The sequence below is a fragment of the Ictidomys tridecemlineatus genome, chromosome 4 (genome assembly GCF_052094955.1).
Source record: "Ictidomys tridecemlineatus isolate mIctTri1 chromosome 4, mIctTri1.hap1, whole genome shotgun sequence".
In the NCBI taxonomy this organism is placed as follows: Eukaryota; Metazoa; Chordata; class Mammalia; order Rodentia; family Sciuridae; genus Ictidomys; species Ictidomys tridecemlineatus.
Window position 1 is genome coordinate 2123090 of NC_135480.1, and position 23490 is coordinate 2146579.

The following is a 23490-nucleotide window of genomic DNA, read 5'->3' on the forward strand; positions in this document are numbered from 1 at the left end:
ATATATTCAACTTTACTACATAAAGACTCTCTTACCCAGTGGAAGTTCCTTGCTTAGCATCTGGATAACCATCTTAAGCAACAGCTTCCATCTTAAGAAAAAGGCTTGCTTTCCCACCCAATGGTAACTGACCATTCTTTCATTATTCAGCCAACATTATCCTTTGTACTCTAATAATGTCAAAATTAATGAAGAACATGGGCACCTAATTCTTGTTTCATAGCCAGGTTATTAGCTTCCAACACCAGAAGGGCCATGACTGAAAGGGCCCATAAGCAAGGTGGCCAGCCTTGGGCTACATACGGAGTCCAGCTGGTTACATAGATAGGCCACTGGACGTGCCATATTCCCAGCATTTGAGTCAGGACCCCTACAGCTATTCCATACCATTCATGGACATAAGGAAGAAGGCTTGTGAGGTCAGGGAGTCCTAGTCCAGGTGCATTGGTGAGTGATTCTTTAGTGTCCTCAAAGGCCTTTTGTTTTGTTGGCCCTCCAAACAGCAGATCCTGTTCTTTCCTTCCTGGGCCTTTCCAGAGGGGTTTTGCCATAACTGAAAAGTTGGGGATCCATACACAGCAGAATTAAGTGGCACCAAAGATCTCTGATTTGACAGCAGGTTGAAGGGACAGGAATTGAGCAGGTGACCTGTTTCCTCTTGTAGCCCAGTTGCCACTGTCCCCGAGTCATACAGAAACCAAGGTACTTTACTTTTCTTGACAGATCTGGGCTTTCTTTTTTGAAACTTTGTAACCAGCCTTACACAGGAGAGTGAGAAGCAGCTGTGTTCCTCTTTTGCCATCTTCTCTGGTTGCTCCAGCCAGGAACAGATCATCTACATATTGGAACAATGTGCATCCACATTGTTTTGCAGGAAAGGCTTTTAAGTCAGAGGCCAGCACCATCCCAGAGATGGTTGGTGAGTTTTTGAAACCTTGTGGTAACCTAGTCTAGGCCAATTGGCCTTTGTTCCCATTGGAGTCTTCTCATTGGAAAGCAAAGGGTAGCTGACTCTTTGGTACAAGTGGTATGCAGAAGAAAGCATCTTTATGGTCCAGACATGTGAAATAGCCCACCTCAGCTGGGGGCAGACTTAGGAGATTATGTGGATTGGGAACCACAGGATGTAAGGTGACTGTGGCTTGATTTACTGCATGTAAATATTGGACTAGCCAATAATCATCAGTTTCTGGTTCCGGACAGGCAAAAGATGTGTATTTCATGGTGATTGTTGAGTTCTGAGAATTCCATATTGTAAAAGTGTGTCCAAATATTTTTGAATTCCAAATTTTGCTGTATAAGAAATAAGATGTTGTCTTAGGTTTCCAATATGCCCCAAGTTTAAATTTCATCACCACTGGGAGAAAGTTTTGGGCTAGTCAAGGTGGGTTGTCCTCTGTCTATACTTCTTGTAGTTGGAAAGGAATGCCTAGTTCCTTTTGTGATGTTTCTACTAGGCTGAAGAGTTGCCACTCCTCTTCCCAGGGAATTGTGAGGGTTAAAATATTTGCTTCAGGTTTTCTCAATGATACCAGTGACTGGCCTTTTGCATCAACAGTTATGTGGGCTTGGAGCTTTCCTACCAAGTCTCAAACTATCAATTGAACTAGGCAATCTTGCATGTATAGAAATTTTTGGACTACTTTATGACCCTGAATTTCAATGCTGTGATGAAGGAAAGGATAATCTGTTTTGTTTTTTGGGGTCCTCACAATTGTGGTTTCTTTCTTTGAAAGTGGGCCCATAGGTTGGGTCACAACCAAATGGTGAGCCCTAGCATTTACCATAAAGTCCATATGTTTGTTCTCGATAAGCATTTGAACCATAGGCTTCTGGGGGCCCAAAAGAATGGAGCCCATTCAGTCATAGACCTCATCATAATTTTTCATGGCTTCCAGTCCCACAAAATTTTTCTCATGGGCGTCACAGGGGTGTCTGTGGCATTGAGCATCATGGGGGACACATTTGCAGGACTGGTATCATCCTTGAATGACTTGGCTTCTCTTATCCCAGGGCCTATCACAGGGTCTCTGTGGAGGTAATTGCCATTTCCAATATCAAATTGGTGCTTGCCATCTTTCTCAGTGGGTTTGTGTGTCAGGGACTTTCTAAATATTGTAGTGAGGCTTCAGTCCTATGGAACTATTTCAGTTACTATAAAATTGTGCACAACCTCCAGTGGTGCTCAGATACTTCCACAGTATTCTACAAAAATAATGTCTTTCCCTAGTGACTCATTGGGGAATAGAGCCTTGCCCAATGTGTTGATGTAACATGGAGATACTCTCAGTGTCATAGTGGTGCTCAGGGCTTCCTCTTTCTTTTGTAGGCATTCAAGGTAGCACATGTTTCTTGGTATAAACTTGTGGCTTTCTCCAAGTTTCCAGTCTGGCTCAGTGTTTTTCCCAATGACTTACAGGGGTAAGAGAATTTTGTAGGGTCATTTTTTGAAATTTTAGATATAATTGGGACTCAAATTTACTCCACAGCATCTGTGATGCAAAAGGACTTTAGTATATATATTTTTAATGGGTTTCAGTGCCTCCACCAATTAACAAGAGTAAGAATATATTTAATTATTATAATAGCTATGAGTTAAGAAATACAATTTATATAACTAATCCCCATGTATACAAAGTCAATGTGGTGTTTTGAACATTTCCCTCAGTTTCCATGAGTCTGGGTACTTTTCCCAATTTTCAATGAAGCTCATGGCTTTTCCTTGTTCCTTAGTGGGCCTCAATGCCTTCCACAGTGTTCTCCAGGGTTACTGTGTGACTCATGACTGTACTTATCATTTCAGGTGTGTTCAGATGATTTTCGTGGGTTTGTGTGATTCAAAGGCCTTCAAAAATGTCTCTTGGCTTTCTGGGCCTCACTGGTTTCTAAGTGGTGTTGAGGTTTTCACAGTGTATCACTGGTATTCAGGTCTTCTGCATCTCACTAAGCTGGGTCATGGACTCTGGTGTGCATTCAGTGCATGTGGGTCATGGCTCAGATCCTAGTCTCCTCCATTCTTACAGTCATGCTCAGGTTGTTCCCACAGATTTCTGGTGAAGTACTTGCCTCCTCATGCATGAGGTCCTGGGTTCAATCCTAATAACTACATAAAAAATTAAATAAAAGTAAAGATACTGTGTCCAACTTTAACTTATTTTTTTTAATTGAAGAAAATAATTGATATAAGTTGGAGAATAATTAGCCTTAGATTGTAGACAATGGCCTGGTATTGTACAAATATTTAAATAATAAGAAGTGACTGAATAAATATTTTTGTCTGGGCAAGAGAATTGTCAAAAGTTACTTGTTAGGCATGTGAAAATCATTAAAGTTAATGTTATTGAACTGAAAAGGGCATTACACTACAAGAAAGTCTAGTTTTTCCCAAATGTGAGATTTGATTTTGTCTCTAGTAATAGGCTGAGCAATAGAATACGGAGTCAGTATAGATGCTGAAAGTCAGTTTTAGAACTTGTTTGTTCTATAGGTAATAGACTTACTGTTTTAAATTAACTCATTATGTTAGAATTGATAGTTGTGTATTGTTTGTGTATTAACAATCAAAACTTGTAAGGTTTGTAGGGAAAATACAATACAAAATTAACAAGAGTAAGAATATATTTAATTATTATAATAGCTATGAGTTAAGAAATATAATTTATATAACTAATCCCCATGTATACTAGTTTTTGTTAAAGAATATAGAGAGTTATATAATAAAAGTTTATCTTTTGAACTTAACTTTAAATGAATTTGATTACCTTTACTTGAAATTAAGTGAGAGGCAGACTTTTTAACTTAGGAGTTGTGACGTCTATAAAGGGCCCTGGAAGATATAAATAGACACATTTTTAAAATAATAAATATATGTTTAGTATAGAAAAAACTATTATTACTACTAATTAAAATAAAATTGAAGAACAAGTAGTTTTTCACCTACCAATTTGGGAAAATTTTTCATTATCATCAGATCTAGTATTAATGTGTTACCTCTGTGTACTGCTGGGGAGTGCCTGCTTCCCCAATGCTGAAGTATAACACCAGAGAAGCTCACCAAGGCAAGTGTACAAAGGAGAGCAAAAAGACTTCTCCCTGTTGGAAGAAGGGGAATCTGTGTAAGGGGAAGTCTTCCCTCTTTTATAAGCTAAGGTCTTCTTTCAGCTTTCTCACATTCATGTCTTTTGTTTCCTTTTATTTCTCAGTGATAGAATGCAGGTGGGAAGGCCCTAAAGGTGGGAGACAGGTGGGCTGAAGGAGTAATCTGGGCAGGAAGGGCCTGGAGTGGCTTTTGGATTAGCACCTCCCTGTTTGCTGGGAGCTGCTTCATTAACATTTCCTTAGGATGGGCTCTGGGCCTTGGGGACATTAACATTTCAATTTCCCCAAGTGCTGCTCTGGTGTCCTGGACTTTATTCTTGATAATGGCCTCCATTTTCTTTATTTTACTCAATATTAGACCTGATTTACCTAACTACACTAGCTACCTGTAATGCCAGATTCTTGGGACCCCAGTAGACCTCCATGAGCCAAATCCCATGCAATCACACAAGAGTCTTTATTGCAAGCTTGAGCCTGGACTCACAACTGATTCTGATGCAGAGGTCCCAGGGAGTGAGTCCTGGTCCTTTGTTCAGTGAGATTTCATAGGTTTGGGGGTTACTTTATGGCTCAAAACAACACTCAGCAAATCATTTCACACCAAGAGAAAGTCAAACAACAACTCAACATTGATTAGCACATTTACTGGTGGGAAAAAGTTGGGTAAGGGTGATTGGTTAGTACAAGAGGGGCATTTATTTGAACTGATGGGGTTAATCCATGAGGGATGTAGGTGCTTAACAACATGGTTTCCCAACATGTTATCAATCACCATAAACTAGTAGGGGGTCATCAGGCATCCCAAGTATTTTCCCTGTCTCATGCTGATTGGAGGTTGCTAGGGGGTTGCTTACTCACCTACACTAACTAAGTCAGGGACACCTGGCACCATAGATCTCTCCTGTTATTTGCAGACAAACAACTCAGCAGGGTGGGTATGTGCCTAGGAGTGCTCTGTGGGATTTTCCAAGGAAAAGGGTCATGCCCTCTTCCTTGGACAGGCTTTGCTCTGAGGTAGAGCTTGATTTCCAAAAATGGAGACACAAGAGTTTCTCACTACCTATCTTTAAATCTGGTTTCATAAGGATGAGGAATTTTTACTTAAAATTATTGTTGGGTAGTGTTCAAAATATTCTTCAGAATCTTTGGAAGGTGAGGTCCCTTCCTTAAGATGGCAGATGTGTGTACAAACTTCCCACGACTCTCACTGTTCTCCTAGCCTTCCCAAGCCCTCAGTGCATATCAGCACCATTAACAGTTTCCCCCATGTTCTTGGGGCCTTCCCAAGGTTCTTGAAGCTCTTAGTGTATTTGGCACAAGAATACTGTGTTTGAAAACCACCCTGAGTGTCTCCTCTTCTTTTAGAATCTTTTGAGATTGTCCCTGAATGCTAGTTCTCTTCTCAAAATCCCCATTCACTCTGTGATTCTTCCAGACTCAGGGTGAGCCTCTGAATCCTCTCCCAGGAAATCTTGGCTCAGGGAACTTGAGCCTTGCTCTAAGAATCCCAGGGCTTCCTCTGGGTCTCATGCCTTTTGCAGAAGCACAGGATGGCTCAGCATCTTCCCCAGAGGTATGTGTATTTGAATGTGTGTCACAGCCTTCCCCCAAATCCTAGTCATGACTAGGGCACACACTACTGTATCAGTGGATTGAAGAACTTTGCACAACATCTAGTGGTGCTCAGGTTCTTGCACAGCATTCTGAGAAAACAAGGGGTGTCACAATATTTTAAATAGAAAATAGAGCCTTGCCCAGTGTGTCTTTGTAACTGGGAGATATTCCCAGTGTCCTTGTGGGGCTCAGGGCCTTTCCCACTGCATGGGTGGTACTCAGACTCCCCTATGTTTTTGAGTGTAAGCTCAGGGCTTTGTCCAGGGTCTCAGTCTGGCTCAGTGTATTGAGAAATGACATCCAGGGGCTCAGGGATTGCTCTGGGGCCTTTAATGGGAAATCGGGTATGATTGATCCTCAGATTTTTCTCCTGAACTTCTAAGTGGCTAAAGGCTTTCAATAAAGCCTTTAGATTGACAGTAGGTTTCAAAGCTTCCACCAGGATCAATGTGGGGTTGTGGATCTTTCCCAGGGTGTCCTGTGTTTTAATGCTTTTCCAGTACAACCATAAAGCTCCTGGAGTTTCCTTATTCTTTAGTGGGCCTCTCAATGCCCTGCATAGTATATCTGTAGTGCTCAAACAGTGTGCAGGATTTCAGAGTCACATGGGTTGTACACTAATTTGATGTGAGGTCACCAGCTTTACATGAGTTTGGGTGACACATGCTTCAGAAATGTCTCTGGGCATTCAGGGCTTTCATTTGTTTCTAATAGTGTTCAGGCCATTTCCAACTCTTTCACTGGAATTCAGAGCTTTTGCAGGTCAGTAAGAAAGCCATGTACACTGGTACAGATTCCTTGGGTTGTGGGGTTTTGCCCAGCATCTCAGTGGGTTGCATGGTCTCCTCCCGTCTCACAGTCATACTCTGCAAGCTCCCCAGAGTCTCAGTGTTCTTCTTTCATTCACCATGCATGCAATTGTACTCTTGGACATTCCTTGCATCTCAGTGTGCTTCAGGATGCTCCTCAGGTTTTCAAAGAGCCAAAGGACTTGCCCAAGGCCTTAGTGGAACTCATGGTCATTAGAGGCTCTGCAATGTTTTTTAGGGCATCTTATAGTGTCTCACTCATTTTCAGTGCTATTTTCAGAGTGTCTCCATGGCTGAGATAGCTTCCCAAAGACAGACTGCTTTCTGAGGTTTGCCAGAGCTTCAGTCAATCTCAGCACCTTTCTAAGGATTTCAGTGGACCTCATTTCTCACCCAAGGTAACAGTGTATCTTTGGTCCAGATAAGAGTCTTAGTGAGCCTCAAGGGATTTCCAGGGTCACTGTGATGTTCAAAGTTTCTTTACAGAATCTTAGTGGTGCCATTGCCTTCCCAGGCACTCAAGAAGCTGTAGTCTTCCCAGGTTACTCACATGATCAGGGCCTACTACAGCGTCTTAGGGACACTGAGGGGTTCAGAGGAGCTCAGGGTCTTTTGTACTGTCATGTGCCTCAGGGCCTACCCAACACACTCTGGAGGTTCAAGGCCTTCCCCAGGACTTCTCTCCTGTTCACAATGTCTTGTTTACAAAGGTCCACATGGTCTTCATGGTACCGATTGACCTATTGTCCAGGTTTCCAAAGATACTTGAATCTTCCCAAGGCATCTCACATTCATGAGCTTTATTCACTGTGCTCTCATTAGGGTTCAAAACATTGTTTTTATTTGTAGAAAGGTGAAGGGCACTTCCATTAGTATGTGCACAGCCTTCCCCACAGTCTGATTGTTCTCCTGGCCTTCTAGGCTCTCAGTGCAGATCAGCACAAGTCCCCATTCCACCATGTGCTCAGGGCCTTGCCACAGGTCACAAGAGGTCTCATGGCATTTTGCAGGGTTAAACTGAGTTCAGCCCCCACATCTGTGGCTCCTATGATTTCAGGGTCTGTGACAGGTTGTCCATGAGTCTCAAATCTGTTGTAAGAGTCTCCTTGATGCTCAGTGCTGCTTCAAGCCTGGGCACAAGGCTGTGACTCTTTCAGAGGAAACACTGGCTTCAGCACTCTGATGGCTTTCTCAGTGAATCCCAGGGCTTTCCCAGGGTCTCTGGGAAGCTAAATGCCATTTTGAACTTCACAGTAATGCTCAGCATCTTCCCTGCACTCTGATTTTCTGTCAAGAACTTTTACAAACCATAGAGAGGCCTAGGGCCTATGCTTGACTTTCAGGGGGCTTTAGACTCTACACACTATCGAGTGGAGCTCTGATTTTCCCACACTGTTCTGGGAAATGAAGAGCATTCACCAGTGTCTCTGTGGAATGGAGCCTTGTGTCTTGTGACCTCATGACATGGAGAGCTTCCCATTGTCCTTGTGGTGCTCAGGGCCTTGCCCAGTGTGTCAGTGGCACTCAGGGCTACCCCAAATTTCTGAAAGTAAGCTCAGGTTTTCTCCAGCATCTGAATGTGGCTCAGGGCATTCCACACAGACTTACAGGCACTCAGGGACTTCCCTAGGCTCTTTTGGAAATCTGAGGTGGGATTGGGCATCAAATTATTCCTCAGAGCTTCTGTGAGGCCAAAGGCCTTCAAGAGATTGACATGGGTTCAGGGCCCAGTCAGGATCTCGAGGGTTTGTGGAGCTTTCCCAGGGTCTCCTCATGTCTCAGTGCTCTTCCCACTCCAGAATGGCGAACATGACGCTCCCATGTTCTTTCCAGGGCCTCCATGACTTCCACAGTGTGTCTTTTGTTCTCAGCATCATCACCTGGATTTCACTGTGACTCAGAGCTCTCTGTAGAATTACCGTGGTGTTCAGATGCTTTCCGTGAGTTGGTTTGCTTCAAAGGCCTCCCAAACTGTCACTTGGTATTTGGGGCCTTCACTGGGTTCTAATTATTGTTTGGGGCTTTTCGCTCTGTTGCACTGGAATTCAGGATGCTGGCAGGTCACCAAGGAGGCTGCTGGACTCTGAGAAGTAATCCAGTGAACTGTGTCTCCTTTCCCAGGGTCTTAGTGGTTTTTATGGTCATCTCCAATCTCACTCCTGGTCTGGGTATCTCTCCAGTGACTGAGGGTTCTCCTGAACTGCCTCATGCATTCTGTTGAGCTTTGGGACACAGTCACATCTCAGTCCAGTTCCAGAAGTTCCTCAGCTTTGGAAGGAGCCAAAGGCCTTGCTCTAAGCCACTGTGAAAGTCATGGACATTTCAGGATGTCAGTTATTTCAGGGACTTTCCAGAGTCTCAGTCATCTTCCATGCCATTCCCAGGGTTCCATTACTGCTGAGATAGTTCCCTGGGGATGCACTGTTTTCAGAGTTTCAGCCAGGGTCTCGGTCCATCCCAGCACTTGGCCCAGGGTTGCAGAAGAGTTCCTTGCAATTCCCATGGTCATGGTGTTGCTCAGGGCCATTTCAGAGTTGAGGTGAGTGTCAGGGCATTCTCCAGGGTCACTGGAGTACCCAGGGGTGTGTGCAGAGTCTTAGTGTTGTCCTTGCCTTTCCAGGCACACATTAAAACTCTAGTCTTTCTAGGTCACATGGATGATTGGGGCCTACCCTACTCTAGGTATCCGAGTGGCTCCTGGTTTTTCTTGGTGTCAGTAGATCTCTGGGTCTACCCTCAAATCCAGAAAGGGCTCCTGGCCTTCGCCAGAACTTCTGTCTTGTTTAGAAAGGTCTACTTGATCTTCATGGGACTTTGAATAGACCCCAGTGTTCAGATGTATATCATCAATAGTCTGAGATGGATCAGGTTCATTCACTGTGGTCACAGTAGTGTTCAAAACAGTCTTACAAACCTTCAGAAGTTGAGATCCCTTCCTTAAGTGGACAGATGTGTGTACAAACTTCCCATGACTTTCAGTGTTCTCCTAGTCTTCCCAGGCCCTCAGTGCATATCAGCACCATTCACAGTTTTCCCATGTGCTCCGGGCCTTCCCAAGGTTCTGGAAGCTCTTAGTGTATTAGGCACAAGAACACTGTGTTTGAAAGCCATCCTGAGAGTCTCCTCTTCTTTCAGAATTTATTCAAGGTTGTCTCTGAGGGCTAGATGTCTTCTGAAAGTCTCCATTCATTCTGAGTTTCTTCCAGACTCAGGGTGAGTCTCTGAATCCTCTCCCAGGAAACACTGGGCCCAGGGAACTTGAGCCTTGCTCTATAAATCCCAGGGCTTTTTCAGAGTCTCTGTGAAGTTCCATGCCTTTTGCAGAAGCACAGGATGGCTCAGCATCTTCCCCAGAGATGACTGTGTTTGAATGTGTGTCAGCCTTCCCCCAAATCCTAGTCACTCCTAGGGCACACCCTACTATATCAGTGGATTGAAGAACTTTGCATGCCATCTAGTGGTGCTCAAGTTCTTCCACAGCATTCTGAGAAAACAGGGGTGTCACAAGACTTTAAATAGGTAATAGAGCCTTGCCCAGTGAGCCATTATAACTGAGAGATATTCAGATTTTCCTTATGGGCTCAGGGCCTTTCCCACTGTATGGGTGGCACTCAGGCTCCCTCATGTTTTGCTTGTTTTTTTAATATTTATTTTTTAGTTTTAGGTGGACATAATATCTTTATTTTACTTTATGTGGTGCTGAGGATCAAACCCAGTGCCTCTCACATGCTAGGTGAGTGCTCTACCTCTGAGCCACAACCCCAGCCCCTCCCTCATGTTTTTGAGTGTAAGCTCAGGGCTTTGTCTAGGGTCTCAGTCTGGCTCAGTGTATTGAGAAATGACATCCAGAGATTCAGGGATTTCTCTGAGGCCTTTAATGGGAACTCAGATATGATTGATTCTCAGATTTTTCTCCTGAGCTTCTGAGAGGCTAAAGGCTTTCAATAAATAGCTTGACAGTAGGTTTCAAAGCTTCCACCAGGATCAAAGTGGGGTTGTGGGTCTTTCCCACAAATCTCACACTCCTGGTCTGGGTATCTCTCCAGTGACTGAGGGTTCTCCTGAACTGCCTCATGCATTCTGTTGAGCTTTGGGACACAGTAACATTTTTCCAGCACAATAATAAAGCTTCTGGGGTTTCCTTGTCCTTTAGTGGGCCTCAGTGCCCTGCACAGTGTATCTGTAGTGCTTATAACTGTGTCCAGGATTTCAGTGTGACTCTGGGTTTTATACTAGTTTGATGTGATATCACCAGCTTTCCAAGAGTTTGGGTTACTCACATGCCTTTAGAAGGTCTCTGTGCATTTAGGGCCTTATTTGGTTTCTAATTGGTATTTAGTGCTTTCCCAACTGTTTCACTGAAATTTGGGGTTTTTGCAGGTGAGTAGGAAAGCTCATGTTTAGTGGTACAGATTCATTGGATTGTGGGGTTTTGCCCAGCATCTCAGTGGTTTGCATGGTCTCCTCCAGTCTTACAGTTATACTCTGTGAGCTCCCCCAAAGACTGAGTGTTCTACTTTCATTGATGTGCATGCAATTTTAGACTTGGTGATTCCCTACATCTCAGTGTGGTTCAGGACATTGCTTAGATTTTCAAAGAGCCAAAGGACTTGCCCAAGGCCTTAGTGGAACTCATGGCCACTATGAGGCTCTCAGATGTTTTTTAGGGCCTCTTATATTGTGTCAGTCATTTTCCATGCTATTCACAGAGTGTCACCATGGCTGACGAGTTTCTCAAAGACACACTGATTTTAGAGGTTTTGCCAGAGTGTCAGTCAATCTCAGAACCTTCTTAAAGTTCTCAGTGGACTTCATTGCTCACCCAAGGTCACTGTGTGTCTCTGGTCCAGATAAGAGTCTAAGTGAGCCTCAGGGCATTTCTCAGGGTCACTGTGATGTTCAAACTTTCTTTGCAAAATCTTCATGGTGGGATTGCCTTCCCAGGCACTCAAGAAGCTCTAGTCTTCCCAGGTTACTCACATGATCAGGGCCTCCCACAGGGTCCTAGGGACACTGAGAGTTTTAGAAAAGCTCAGGGACTTTTGCATTGCCATGTGCCTCAGGGCCTACCACAGACACTCCAGAGGACTCTAGTCTTTTCTTGTGATTTCTGTGTTGTTATAGATGTTGACCTAGTCTTCCTGGTACTGAGTGACCTATTGACCAGTTTTCCAAGTATGCTCTAGTCTTCCCAAAGCATCTCACATTCATAAATTTTGTCCACTGTGGTCTCATTGGGGTTTGAAATATTTTTCATATTTGTAGAATCTTAAGGGAACCTTATTCATTTGAGGGATGGACTTTTCCTTCACATTGGACAGATGTGTGCACAACTTTCCACACATTGGACAGATGTGTGCACAACTTTCCAATAATTTGTGTGTCTTTTAGCTTCCCAGGCTCTCAGTGCAGATCAGTACAATTCACAATGTCCCCATGTGCTCAGAACCTTACCAAAGTCTCAATAGGTTTCGTGGTGATTTGAAGTGGAACACTAAATTTTAGAGCCAAGTTAAAAGGTCATTATTATTTAAGGTTTCCTCTGAATCATCCAAAGAAAACACTGCCTTTGGTTCCATTCAGAGTTACTCAATGAATCCCAGGTTTTCCCAGATTTTCAGTGATGCTAAACTCCATTTTCAGGTTCACAGGTGATCTCATGATGTGGCCCAGTGTTTGCTGTGACAGGGTCTGTACAAATATGGCAGTGAGGCCTACCAGGTTGCTACTCTTCCATTGGGTTTTAGACCACTACAAAATACTGAGTAGTGCTCAGATGCTTTGCACTCCTCTGGGAACATAATGGCATTCACCAGTGTCTCATTGGGAAATGTGTACTTGCCCCGTGTCCTTGTGACACAGGCATATTCACATTGTCATGGCTGTGCTCAGGGCCTTGCCCACTGCGTCACAGGCACTCAGGGCTTCTCCATGTTTCTTGATGTCAGCTCAGGGTTTCTCCAGGTCGCAGTCCAGCTCAGTGTTCTCCAATGACTTGGAGGCACTCGGGGAACTCACTGGGCTCTTGTTGGGGATCTCAGTTGTCGTTGGGCCTCCTGTTGTTCCCCACAGCTTCTGTGTGGTTAGAGACCTTCGGGAGATTTACAGTGGGGTTCAGGGCCCATGTCAGGATCTGGAGGGATTGTGGAGCCTTCCCAGGGTCTCTTTGTGTCTCCATGCTCTTCTCACTCAATATAGCGATCATGACCCTCCATGTACCTTATTAGACCTCAAAGCCTTCCACAGTGTGTTTGTTGGGTTCACCACCATCTCCAGGATTTCCCTGTGACTTAGAGCTGTCCATAGAATTGCAGTGGCATTCCAAAGCTCTCCGTGAGTTTGCTTGCTTGAGTCCAAAACTTTTTCTTGGCATTTTGGGCTCTCAGGGTTCTGATTGTTGTTCAGGATTTTTCACAGTATCCCACTGGAATTCAGGAATTTGCAGGTCAGTAAGGAGGCTCCTGGGCATTGGCACTAATTTAGTGGACTGTGAGTCCTTTCCCATGGTCTCATGGCTTTCCTGGTCTCCTTCAGTCTCATGCTCGTGCTCTGGGTGTTTTCCCAGTGCCTTCATGTTCTGCTTATTTTCTTTGTGCATCCAGTTGAGATTTGTGATATCCCCAGCATCTCAGTGAGGGTCAGGATGTTCCCCAGCTTTCAAAATCCAAAAGACTTGCCCATGGCCACAGTGGATCTCATGGCAATTACCATGCTCAATTTTTCTTAGGGCCTTTGGCAATGTCTCCGTCATTTGCAGTGCTATTCCCAAAGCCTCACCAGGGCTTAGATAGGTTTGCAAACACTTATTGGTTTCTGAGACTTTGCGAGTCTCGGTAAATCTCAACACCTTTTTCCAGGTTGTCAGTCGAGTTCATTGCTCTTTCAGGGGCCTTTCCAGTGTCTAAATGACTTACAGGACATTTCTCAGGGTCACAGTGGTATTCAAGGCTTATTTTCATAGGGTCAGTGGTTCTATTGTCTTCCCAGACCCTCAGTGAAGCTGTAACCTTCCCAGGTCATGCAGATAATCAGGGCCTATTCCAGAGTCTTAGTGACACTTAAGGTTACAGAGGGGTCCGGTCTTTTTCATTGTCAGTGAGCCTTCAGACATCCCTTAGACACTCAGGAGGGCTCAGGGCCTTCCACATGATTTCTGTCTTGTTTATAAAAGTCCACGTAGTCTTCATGGTACTCATTGGAATACTGCCCAGTGTTTACATGATGCTCAAGTCTGAAACAAAAAACTCACTTTCATTTTATTCACTGTAGTCTCATTGCAGTTTAAAACATTCTTCATATTCTGAAAATAGTGAAGGACCCTGTTTCCATGGATAGATGTGTGCACAACCTTCCCAAAGTCTTATTTTCCTCCTTGCCTTCCCAGCATCTCAGTGAAGATCAGCCTTGTTCACAATTTCACCATGTGCTCAGGGCCCTCGAAAACATATAACTAGGTCTCATTGCTTTTGAGGAGGAACACTGAGTTTTAGAGCCAACCTGGAGGCTCCTATTCTTTCAGGATCTTTGACCCATTTTCCATGAGGCTCAGTAATGCTCAGTGCTTCTTCTGGCCTTGGAGCCAGGCTCTGAACCTTCCAAAAGAAACACAGGCTTCAGTGCTATTCAGCATTCCTCTGTGAATCCCAGGGTTTTTCCAGGTTCTCAGTTAAGCTAAACTTCACTTTCTGCTTCACACTGCTGCTCAGCAGGTTGCCCAGTGTTTGACTGTGTGTCAGGGCCTGCCCAAATATCACAGTGAGGCCTAGGGACTTATTACTCTTTTAGTGGTCTTTACAATTCTACAAAAATCAAATGGTGCCCAGATTCTGTTACACTATTCTGGGAAAATAATGGCCGTCACTAGTCTCATTGGGAAATCAAACCTTGCCCCTGGTGTCCTTGTAACATGGACATATTCCCATTATCATTCTTGTTCTCAGGGCCTTCTTCACTGTGCCAGGGGCACTCATGGCTAGCCTGTGTTTCTCAGTGTAAGCTCAGGGTATTCTCCCCACTCTTCATCTGGCTCAATGCTTTCCCCAATGACTTACAGGGGCTCAGGGAAGACAGTAGCCTTTTTCTTAAAATCTCAGGTATGACGTGTCTCTGATTCTTCCCTAGAGCTTCTGTGAGGCTAAAGGCCTCACAGTAATTACAGTAATGATTTACAGTAATGTCCAGGGCCTCCCCCATGGACTACATGGGGTAGTAGATTTTCCCAGTGTGTCCTTGTGTCTCAGTGTTTCTCAAGCTCAACAATGAAGCTCATGGGTCTCCCAATCATCCTTCTAGAACCACAAAGCCTTCACAGTTTATGTGTAATCCTCAGAACAACCTCAGGAATTCATTGTGACTCAGGACACTCCATTACATTTCAGGGGTGTTCAGGTGCTTTCCATGAGTTTGTGTCATTCAAAGACCTTCAAATATTTCTTTTGGCATTCAGGGCCTTCACTGCTTTCTTCGTGGTATTCAGGGATTTTTTCAGTGTATCAATGAAATTGAGGGATTTTGCAGGTCACAAAGGAGGCTCATGGACTCTGCTACTGGTTCATGGATTGAGGGGTTTGTCCAGGTCTCAGTGGGTTTCATGGACTCCTTTAGTCACAGTCATGCTCAGAGAGTTCCCCCAGAGTCTTAGTGTTCTTCTTTCCTTCCTCACTCATTCAGTTGAGCTCTTGGACATTCCCACCTCCTCAGGTTATGATGTTCCCCAGTTATTCAAAGAGCTGAAGGTCTTACCCAGGGCTTCAGTGGAACTCATGTTCATCACCAAGCTTTCAGTTTTCCTCAGGGCCTTTTAGAGTCTCAGTCATGTTCAGTGCTATTCCCGACTCTCACCTGGGCTTAGATAATTCCCTAAAGACACACGGGGTTCTTAGTATTTGCCAAGGTCTCAGTAAATCTCAGCACATTTCCCATGTTCTCAGTTGAGTTTATTGCCATTTCCAGGGTCACAGAGTTTCTCAGGGAAAACACAGAGACTTACTGGGTCTCAGGGCCTTTCTCAGGGTCCCAGTGGTGCCCAGGGTTTTCTGCAGTCTTAATGATATCACTGCCTTCTGAGGTACTAAGTAAATCCATAGTCTTCCCAGTTTACATTGATGATCAGGGCCTACCCCAAAATCTTTGTGACACTCAGGATTTCAGAGGGGCTCAGGGTCTTTCCAAGTGTCAGAGCGCCTCAGGACATACCTTAGATGCTCAGGGAGCTCAAGGCCTTCTTCAGAATTTCATTGTTGTTTAGAAGAGCCCATGTGCTATTCAGGGTGCATGGACTCCTGCCCAGTGTTTAAGATGCTGAGGCTTCTACATTGTCTGATTGGTTAGTTCCATTCACTGTGGTCTCAATTGTGTTGATAATTGTCTTCATATTCTTAGGAACGTGAAGGGCCTTCCTTAGGTTGACAGATGTGTGCACAACCTTCCCAAAGTCTTAGTAATCTCAGTGCCTTCCCAGGTTTTCAGTACACATCAGCACCATTCACAATTTCACCATGTGCTCAGGGTCTTCTTAAGATTCTCAACTGGTGTCACTGTCTTTTTGCAGAAGAACACTATGTTTCAGAGCCAACCTCAGGGTGTCTATTATTTCATGTTTTTTTTTTGTTTTGTTTTTTGTTGTTGTTTTTTTTAACACTTTGGTAAGAGGCTCAGAGTTATTCTCAAAATCTCCAGGATGCTTGGTGTTTTTTTCACTCTCAAGAAAGTCTCTGAATCTTCCCAAGGAAACACTGGATCCAGGGGCATTCAGGGATTCTCAATGAATCCCAGTACCTTGCCCAGTGTCTCTGTGGAGGTATGTGCCATTTACAGCTTCACAGCTGCAAATGAAGATGCTCAGCATCCTCCCCAGAGTTTGACTGAGTATCTCAGCCTTCCTAAGAATCTTGATAAGACCTAAGTCCTATCCTACTATTTCAGTGGGTTGAAGAACTCTGCACAATATGTAGTGGTCCTCCAATTTCTCCACAGCATTCTGGGGTGGTTTGTGGGGTGAGGGAATGGCCTTTGCTAATATCTCACTGAGGAATACAGCCTTGCCCAGTGTAGCATTGTAACACAGAGATATTCCCACTTTTATAATGGTGCCAGGACATTCCCTACTGTGTCACTGGCACTCAGGACTACCCATATTTTTTACCGTAATTTCAGGGCTTTTTCCAGTATCTCAGTCTGGATCAGTGCTCTCCCCAGTAACTTACATGGGATCAGAATATTTTCTAGGGTCTTTTTTGATATTTCAGATATTACTGACTCTCAAATTATTTCCCCAATCATCTGTGATGCTAAAGGTCTTCAGTATATTACACTGTAGTTGAGGTCTTCTACCAGCTTCTAAGTGGGATTGTGGAATCTTCCACAGTATTCAAGAAAATAAGTGGCCTTCCCTAGTGTCTCATTGGGGAATAGATCCTTGCCCAGTGTGTCACTGTAACAGAGAGATAGCCCCATTAGTATAATGGTACTCAGGGCCTTTCCAATGTGTCAGCAGCACTCAGGAGTACCCCATGCTTACACGTATAGGCTCAGGGCTTTTTCTAGGGTCTCAGTCTGGCTCAGTGCTTTTCTCATGACTTACAGGTGCTCAGGGAATTCTCTTGGGTCTTTTTTGAGATGCCAGGTATGATTGGGTCTCAGAGTCCCCCCAACCAGAACTTCTGTGGGTTAAAGACATTCAATACATAGTTTCACACCTTGTTTCAGGGCCTCCACCAGGGTCAAGGTGGGTTGTGGATCTTTCCTAGGATTGCCTTGTTTCAGTGTTTTTTAAGCTCAACAATGAAGCTCATGGTTTTCCCACGCTTTAATGGATGTCAGTGCATTTCCCAGTGTATCTGTAGTATCTGTAAGTATCTAAAATATCTCCAAAATTTTATTGTGTCTCAATGCTGTTCATGGAATTTCAGGGGTATTCAGATGCTTTTCTTGTGTTTCTGTGATTTAAAGCTTTCAAAAGAGTCTCTTGGCATTCAGAATATTTATGATATTTTAATTGAGCTTTCCCACTGTTTCACTGGATTTCAGGGTTTTTGCAGGTCACCAAGGAAGCACACATTCTGGTAATGACTCAGTGGATTGTGGGTTCTTGCCCTGGGTCACAGTGGATGTCATAATCTTCTACAGTCTCACAGTTTAGCTCAGGGTGTTTTTCAGAATCTTAGTGTTCTCCTTCCCTCCCTCATGCATTCAGTTCAGCTCATGGACATTTGTATTATCTCAGTGTGGTTCAGGGTGTTACCCAGGTTTCCAAAGAGAAAAAGCCTCACCCAGGGCCTCAGTGGAACTCATGGCCATTACCAGACTCTGAGTATTACTCAGGGCCTTTTGCAAATTCTCAGTCATGTTCTGTGCTATTCTCAGAGTCTCACCAGGTCTCAGATAATTCCCCCAAATGTCATCAAGTTCAGAGATTTTGCCAGAGTCTCACTCATCTCAGCGCCTTTCCCAGGTTGAGTGTTTATTGTAATCCCCTGGTTCTTGCCCAGGTCTCAGTGAGTTTCATGGTCTTCTCTATTGTCACAGTGGTGTGCACAGTGTCCCCCAGATATTTAGTGTGATCCTTCACTTCCTTGTGCATTCATTTGAGCTCTTGGACATTCTGAGCCTCCCAGTGTGATTCAGGATGTTCCCCAGGTTTTCAAAGAGCCAGAGGCCTTGCCCAGGGCCTCTGTGGAAACCATGACCATGACCAGGCTCTCAGTTTCTTGCAGGGCCTTTTGCACTGTCTCAGTTATATTCAATGCTATACCCAGAGTCTCCTCATGGCTTATACAGATGCATAAAGATGCAATGGTTTTAGCGTCTTTGCCAGGGTTCAGTGAATCTCAACACTTTCCTCAGGTTCTTTGTGAGGTTATTGCCATTCCCAGGGTCAGAGTGGTAACTCAGGCCCAGCCCACAATCTCACTATTTCTCAAGGCATTCTGCAGGGTGATAGTGGTTGCCCAGGTCCTTCTGCAGAGTCATTGTGGTGAAATTCCTTCCCAGGCACTCAGTGAAGCTATAGTCTTCCTAAGTTACACTGATAATCAGCACCTATCTCAGAGGCTTAGAGACATTTTGGATATCAGACAGCAAGGCATAGATCCAGGTGTAGGCTTGCTGACCCCAAACAGAGACTAACTAGGTGACTCCTTGGATCATTTTTGGCTCCAACTCCTTTTGGAGGTTATTCAGGACCCTTATATGTTGAACAAGCCTCTCTTCCACCTATGTGGGCCTCTTGGTTGAAGTCAGATGGGATACCACTGAAGAACCTGGGACCTACCTGTTTGGTCAGGTGGTGCTCCACGTTCCCTATTCCTGGATCCTTCTCCTCATGGGTTCTGTTGTGCTTCAGGTGGCAGCTCTGAGATGTCAGGTGAGTCATTCCTCCTTCAGTAGAGTTGCCTCTGTGGTGTGCTAAGGGGAAACGATGTTCCCCAACATCCCAGACTCCAGAGACAAGAGAGGCAACTTCACCATTTCCATCCCATGTGGATTGCCAAAAATGCAGGACAGATGAGGCTGCACACCTGAGGAATTAGCAGAAGGAAGGTTTATTGGCAGCAGCTGGTTCAGAGTGTGGCTATATCCTGAAATTTCCTCCACTGAACCATGAGTCTAGAAACTCTTTGAACTTTATACCCACTGGGAGGAGGGGCTTGGATTTCCACTTTTGCTGGAGTTAAAAGTATCTTGTTTTCTTTGACGTCATAGAGAGTGCTTTTGTCTCACTTTTTTTTTTTTTTAGGTTAGTCAGAGGTTATATGGTTTACCACAAAAGCAGAAGTAACATCACAGAGTCTTTTGCCAAACTAGGTTTTACAAGACAGCGTAAATAGGAAGTCTAACCACATTTGGGATTTTTTTGCCAGAGTTTTTTTCTGATATTCTCTTAATAAGAACAGATATGTTGAAGGTACCTGGAGAAGCTTAATTTAACTTCATTGGTGGAGGAGGGGGCACCACTATACTCAGGAACATCACATGGTTTTAATAGGTCTTATTGACTTTTTCTGGGGCTCATGGATTTCAGAGCCATCCTCAGAGTCCTCTTTGTCTTTAGGATCTTTTACATGTTCTCCATGAGGCTCAGTGCTTCCTTTAGGCTCAGAGCAAGTCTCTGAATCTTCCCAAAAGAAACATTAGTTTCAGGGTTTTTAGGGATTTCTTAATAAATCCAGGCCTTGCCCAGGGTCTCCATGGAGAAAAATTTCATTCCCACCATCATATTTGTGCTCAATATCTTCCCTAGAGGTTGACTGTGTCAGGGCCTTCCCAAGAGTCTTAGTGAGGCCTAGGGCCTACCCAAGTGATTCAATGGCTTAACGAACTCTGCACACTCTCTAGTGGTACTTAGATTCTTCCACAGTATCGTGGCTAAAGAATGGCCTTCACCTTTGTCAGTAGGGAATAATTTCTTGCCCAGTGTGTCATTGAAACTCAGGGAGATTCCCATTGTCACTGTGATGCTCCAGGCCTTCTGCAGTGTCAGTGGATTTCAGGGTCACCACATGTTTCTTAGTGTGAGCTCAGGGCTTTCTCTAGGATCTCAGTGTGGCTTACCCCAATGGCTTACAGGGGCTCAGAGAATCTTTCAGTTGTTTTTTTTGTTTGTTTGTTTTTGTCCCTGGGTCTTCCATGAGGCTAAACGCCTTCAACAGCTTCTCAGTGGGGTTTGGGAACTTCTTTAGCATCTAAGTCGAGTTGTTTTAGTCAGCTTTTTTGCTGGTTTAATGTAAGGACCTGAACAAAACAACTGTGGAGGAGGAAAAGATTATTTGAAGGTACACAGTTTTAGAGGTGTTAGTGCAGAGAAGACTGGCTCCACTCCTCAGGGCTCAAGGTGAAGCAGAAATCATGATGGAAGAGTGGAGCAGCTCATAGGATAAATAGAAAGTAGAGAGAGGAAACTCCATTCACAAGATATAAAATATATACCCTGGGCTGGGGCTGTAGCTCAGTGGCAGAGTGCTTGCCTTGCACACATGAGGTACTGAGTTTGACCCTTAGCATCACATAAAAATAAATAAAATAAAGACATGCTGTCTATCTACAACTACAAAAATAAAATAAAATATATACCCCCAATAAATGTCCCCAACGTCCTACCTCTCCAGTCACACCCTACCAGCCTTCAGTTATCACTCAGTTAATTCCTTATTGAAGTAATGCTCTTAGGACCCAGTAATTTCTTCTCTGAACCTTTTGCATTGTCTCACAAGTGAGCTTTTGGGGGACACCCCACATCCTAAACATAACATGCCACACCTAGCCCCCAAAAGCTCACAACCATCTCACAATGCAAAGTACATTTTGTCCATTCCCAGGAGTCTCCATGGTCTGAACAGTTCCAAGACTGCTCAGAGTTCAAGTCCAAAGTCTTCTCTGAGGCTCAATGCAATCTATCATTGTGAGCTTATAATATTAAAAGCAATTTACTATTACCCAATATATAATGGGTACAAAGTAAACATTTCATTCAAAAAATTAGGGGCAAAGAAAGAAGGGATAGGATCAGAGCAAGACCAAAATCCAGCTGGTCAAACAGGTCCTCTAGTTCTGTGTCCATATCTGAAACACATGGCATTATGATGTTCTTCCCAAAGGTCTTGTGTCTGCCTGCCCCTGTGGCCTTGTTGCTTGTAGCCCAAGTGGTTGTTCTGTGGGCTTGTCTCTGCTCAATTCCTGCAGCTTTCCAAGAATGATGTCCATGTTACTGGCATTTCTTTTTTTTTTTTTATTGGTTGTTCACAACATTACAAAGCTCTTGACATATCATACTTCGAACAATAGTTTCAAGTGAGTTATGAACTCCCATTTTTACCCCAAATACAGATTGCAGAATCACATAGGTTACACATTCACATTTTTACATAGTGCTATACTAGTGACTGATGTATTCTGCTACCTTTCCTATCCTCTACTATCCCCCTCCCCCCATCTTCTCTTTCTATCCCATCTACTGTAATTCATTTCTCTCCTTATTTTTCTTCCAATTCCCCTCACAACCTCTTTTATATAGTTTTTTATAACAATGAGGGTCTCTTTCCATTTCCATGCAATTCCACTTTTCTCTCTCTTTCCCTCCCATCTCGTGCCTCTGTTTAATGTCAATCTTTTCTTCCTGCTCTTCCTCCCTCCTCTATTCTTAGTTGCTCTCATTATATCAAAGAAGACATTTGGTATTTGTTTTTTAGGGATTGGCTAGCTTCACTGAGCATAATCTGCTCTAATGCCATCCGTTTCCCTGCAAATTCCATGATTTTGTCATTTTTTAGTGCTGTGTAATACTCCATAGTGTATAAATGCCACATTTTTTAATCCATTCATCCATTGAAGGGCATCTGGATTGGTTCCACAGTCTAGCTATTGTGAATTGTGCTGCTGTGAACATCGATGTGGCAGTATCCCTGTAGTACGCTCTTTTAAGGTCTTCAGGGAATAGACCAAGAAGGGCAATAACTGGGTCAAATGGTGGTTCCATTCCTAGCTTTCCCAGGAATCTCCATACTGCTTTCCAAATTGGCCGAACCAATTTGCAGTCCCACCAGCAATGTATAAGAGTACCCTTTTCCCCACATCCTCGCCAGCACTTGTTATTATTTGACTTCATAATGGCTGCCAATCTTACTGGAGTGAGATGGTATCTTAGGGTAGTTTTGATTTGCATTTCTCTGACTGCTAGAGATGGTGAGCATTTTTTCATGTATCTGTTGATTGATTGTATGTCCTCCTCTGAGAAATGTCTGTTCAGGTCCTTGGCCCATTTGTTGATTGGGTTATTTGTTGTCTTATTGTCTAATTTTTTGAGTTCTTTGTAAACTCTGGATATTAAGGCTCTATCTGAAGTGTGGGGGGTAAAAATTTGTTCCCATGATGTAGGCTCCCGATTTACTTCTCTTATTGTTTCTCTTGCTGTGAAAAAACTTTTTAGTTTAAGTAAGTCCCATTTGTTGATTCTTGCTATTAACTCTTGTGCTATGGGTGTCCTGTTAAGGAATTTGGAGCCTTATCCCACAATATGTAGATCGTAGCCAACTTTTTCTTCTATCATACGCAGAGTCTCTGATTTGATATCAAGGTCCTTGATCCATTTTGAGCGAATTTTTGTGCATGGTGAGAGGAGGGGATTCAGTTTCATTTTGTTGCATATGGATTTCCAGTTTTCCCAACACCATTTGTTGAAGATGCTATCCTTCCTCCATTGCATGCTTTTAGCCCCTTTATCAAATATAAGATAGTTGTAACTTTGTGGATTAGTCTCTATATCCTCTATTCTGTACCATTGGTCCACCCGCCTGTTTTGGTACCAGTACCATGCTGTTTTTGTTACTATTGCTCTGTAGTATAGTTTGAAATCTGGTATTGCTATACCACCTGATTCACACTTCCTGCTTAGAATTGCTTTTGCTATTCTGGGTCTTTTATTTTTCCATATGAATTTCATGATTGCTTTATCTATTTCTACAAGCAATGCCATTGGAATTTTGATTGGCATTGCATTAAACCTATAGAGGACTTTTGGTAATATTGCCATTTTTATGATGTTAGTTCTGCCTATCCATGAACAGGGTATATCTTTCCATCTTCTAAGATCTTCTTCTACTTCTCTTTTTAGGGATCTGTAGTTTTCATTGTATAAATATTTCACCTCTTTTGTTAGGTTGATTCCCAAGTATTTTATTTTTTTTGAGGATATTGTGAATGGAGTGGTTTTCCTTATTTCCATTTCAGAGGTTTTGTTGCTGATATACAGAAATGCCTTTGATTTGTGCGTGTTGATTTTATATCCTGCCACTTTGCTGAATTCATTTATTAGTTCTAGTAGTTTTTTTGTAGACCATTTTGGGTCTTCTAGGTATAGAATCATGTCATCTGCAAATAGTGATAATTTAAGTTCTTCCTTTCCAATTTTTATGCCTTTAATTTCTTTCGTTTGTCTAATTTCTCTGGCCAGTGTTTCGAGAACTATATTGAATAG

The 23490-nt window shown here is 43.5% G+C and overlaps 1 long non-coding RNA gene across 17 annotated transcripts in view; it reads left to right on the forward strand.

Annotated features, from left to right (window-relative positions):
* LOC110597422 (uncharacterized) overlaps positions 1 to 23490 on the forward strand; it is a 201062-nt gene that overhangs the window by 5476 nt on the left and 172096 nt on the right. For all 17 annotated transcript variants that reach the window (XR_013437327.1, XR_013437333.1, XR_013437334.1 and 14 more), the window contains exon 6: positions 1 to 23490. This exon is cut by the window's right edge and continues 14845 nt beyond it. This is a non-coding gene — a long non-coding RNA (uncharacterized LOC110597422).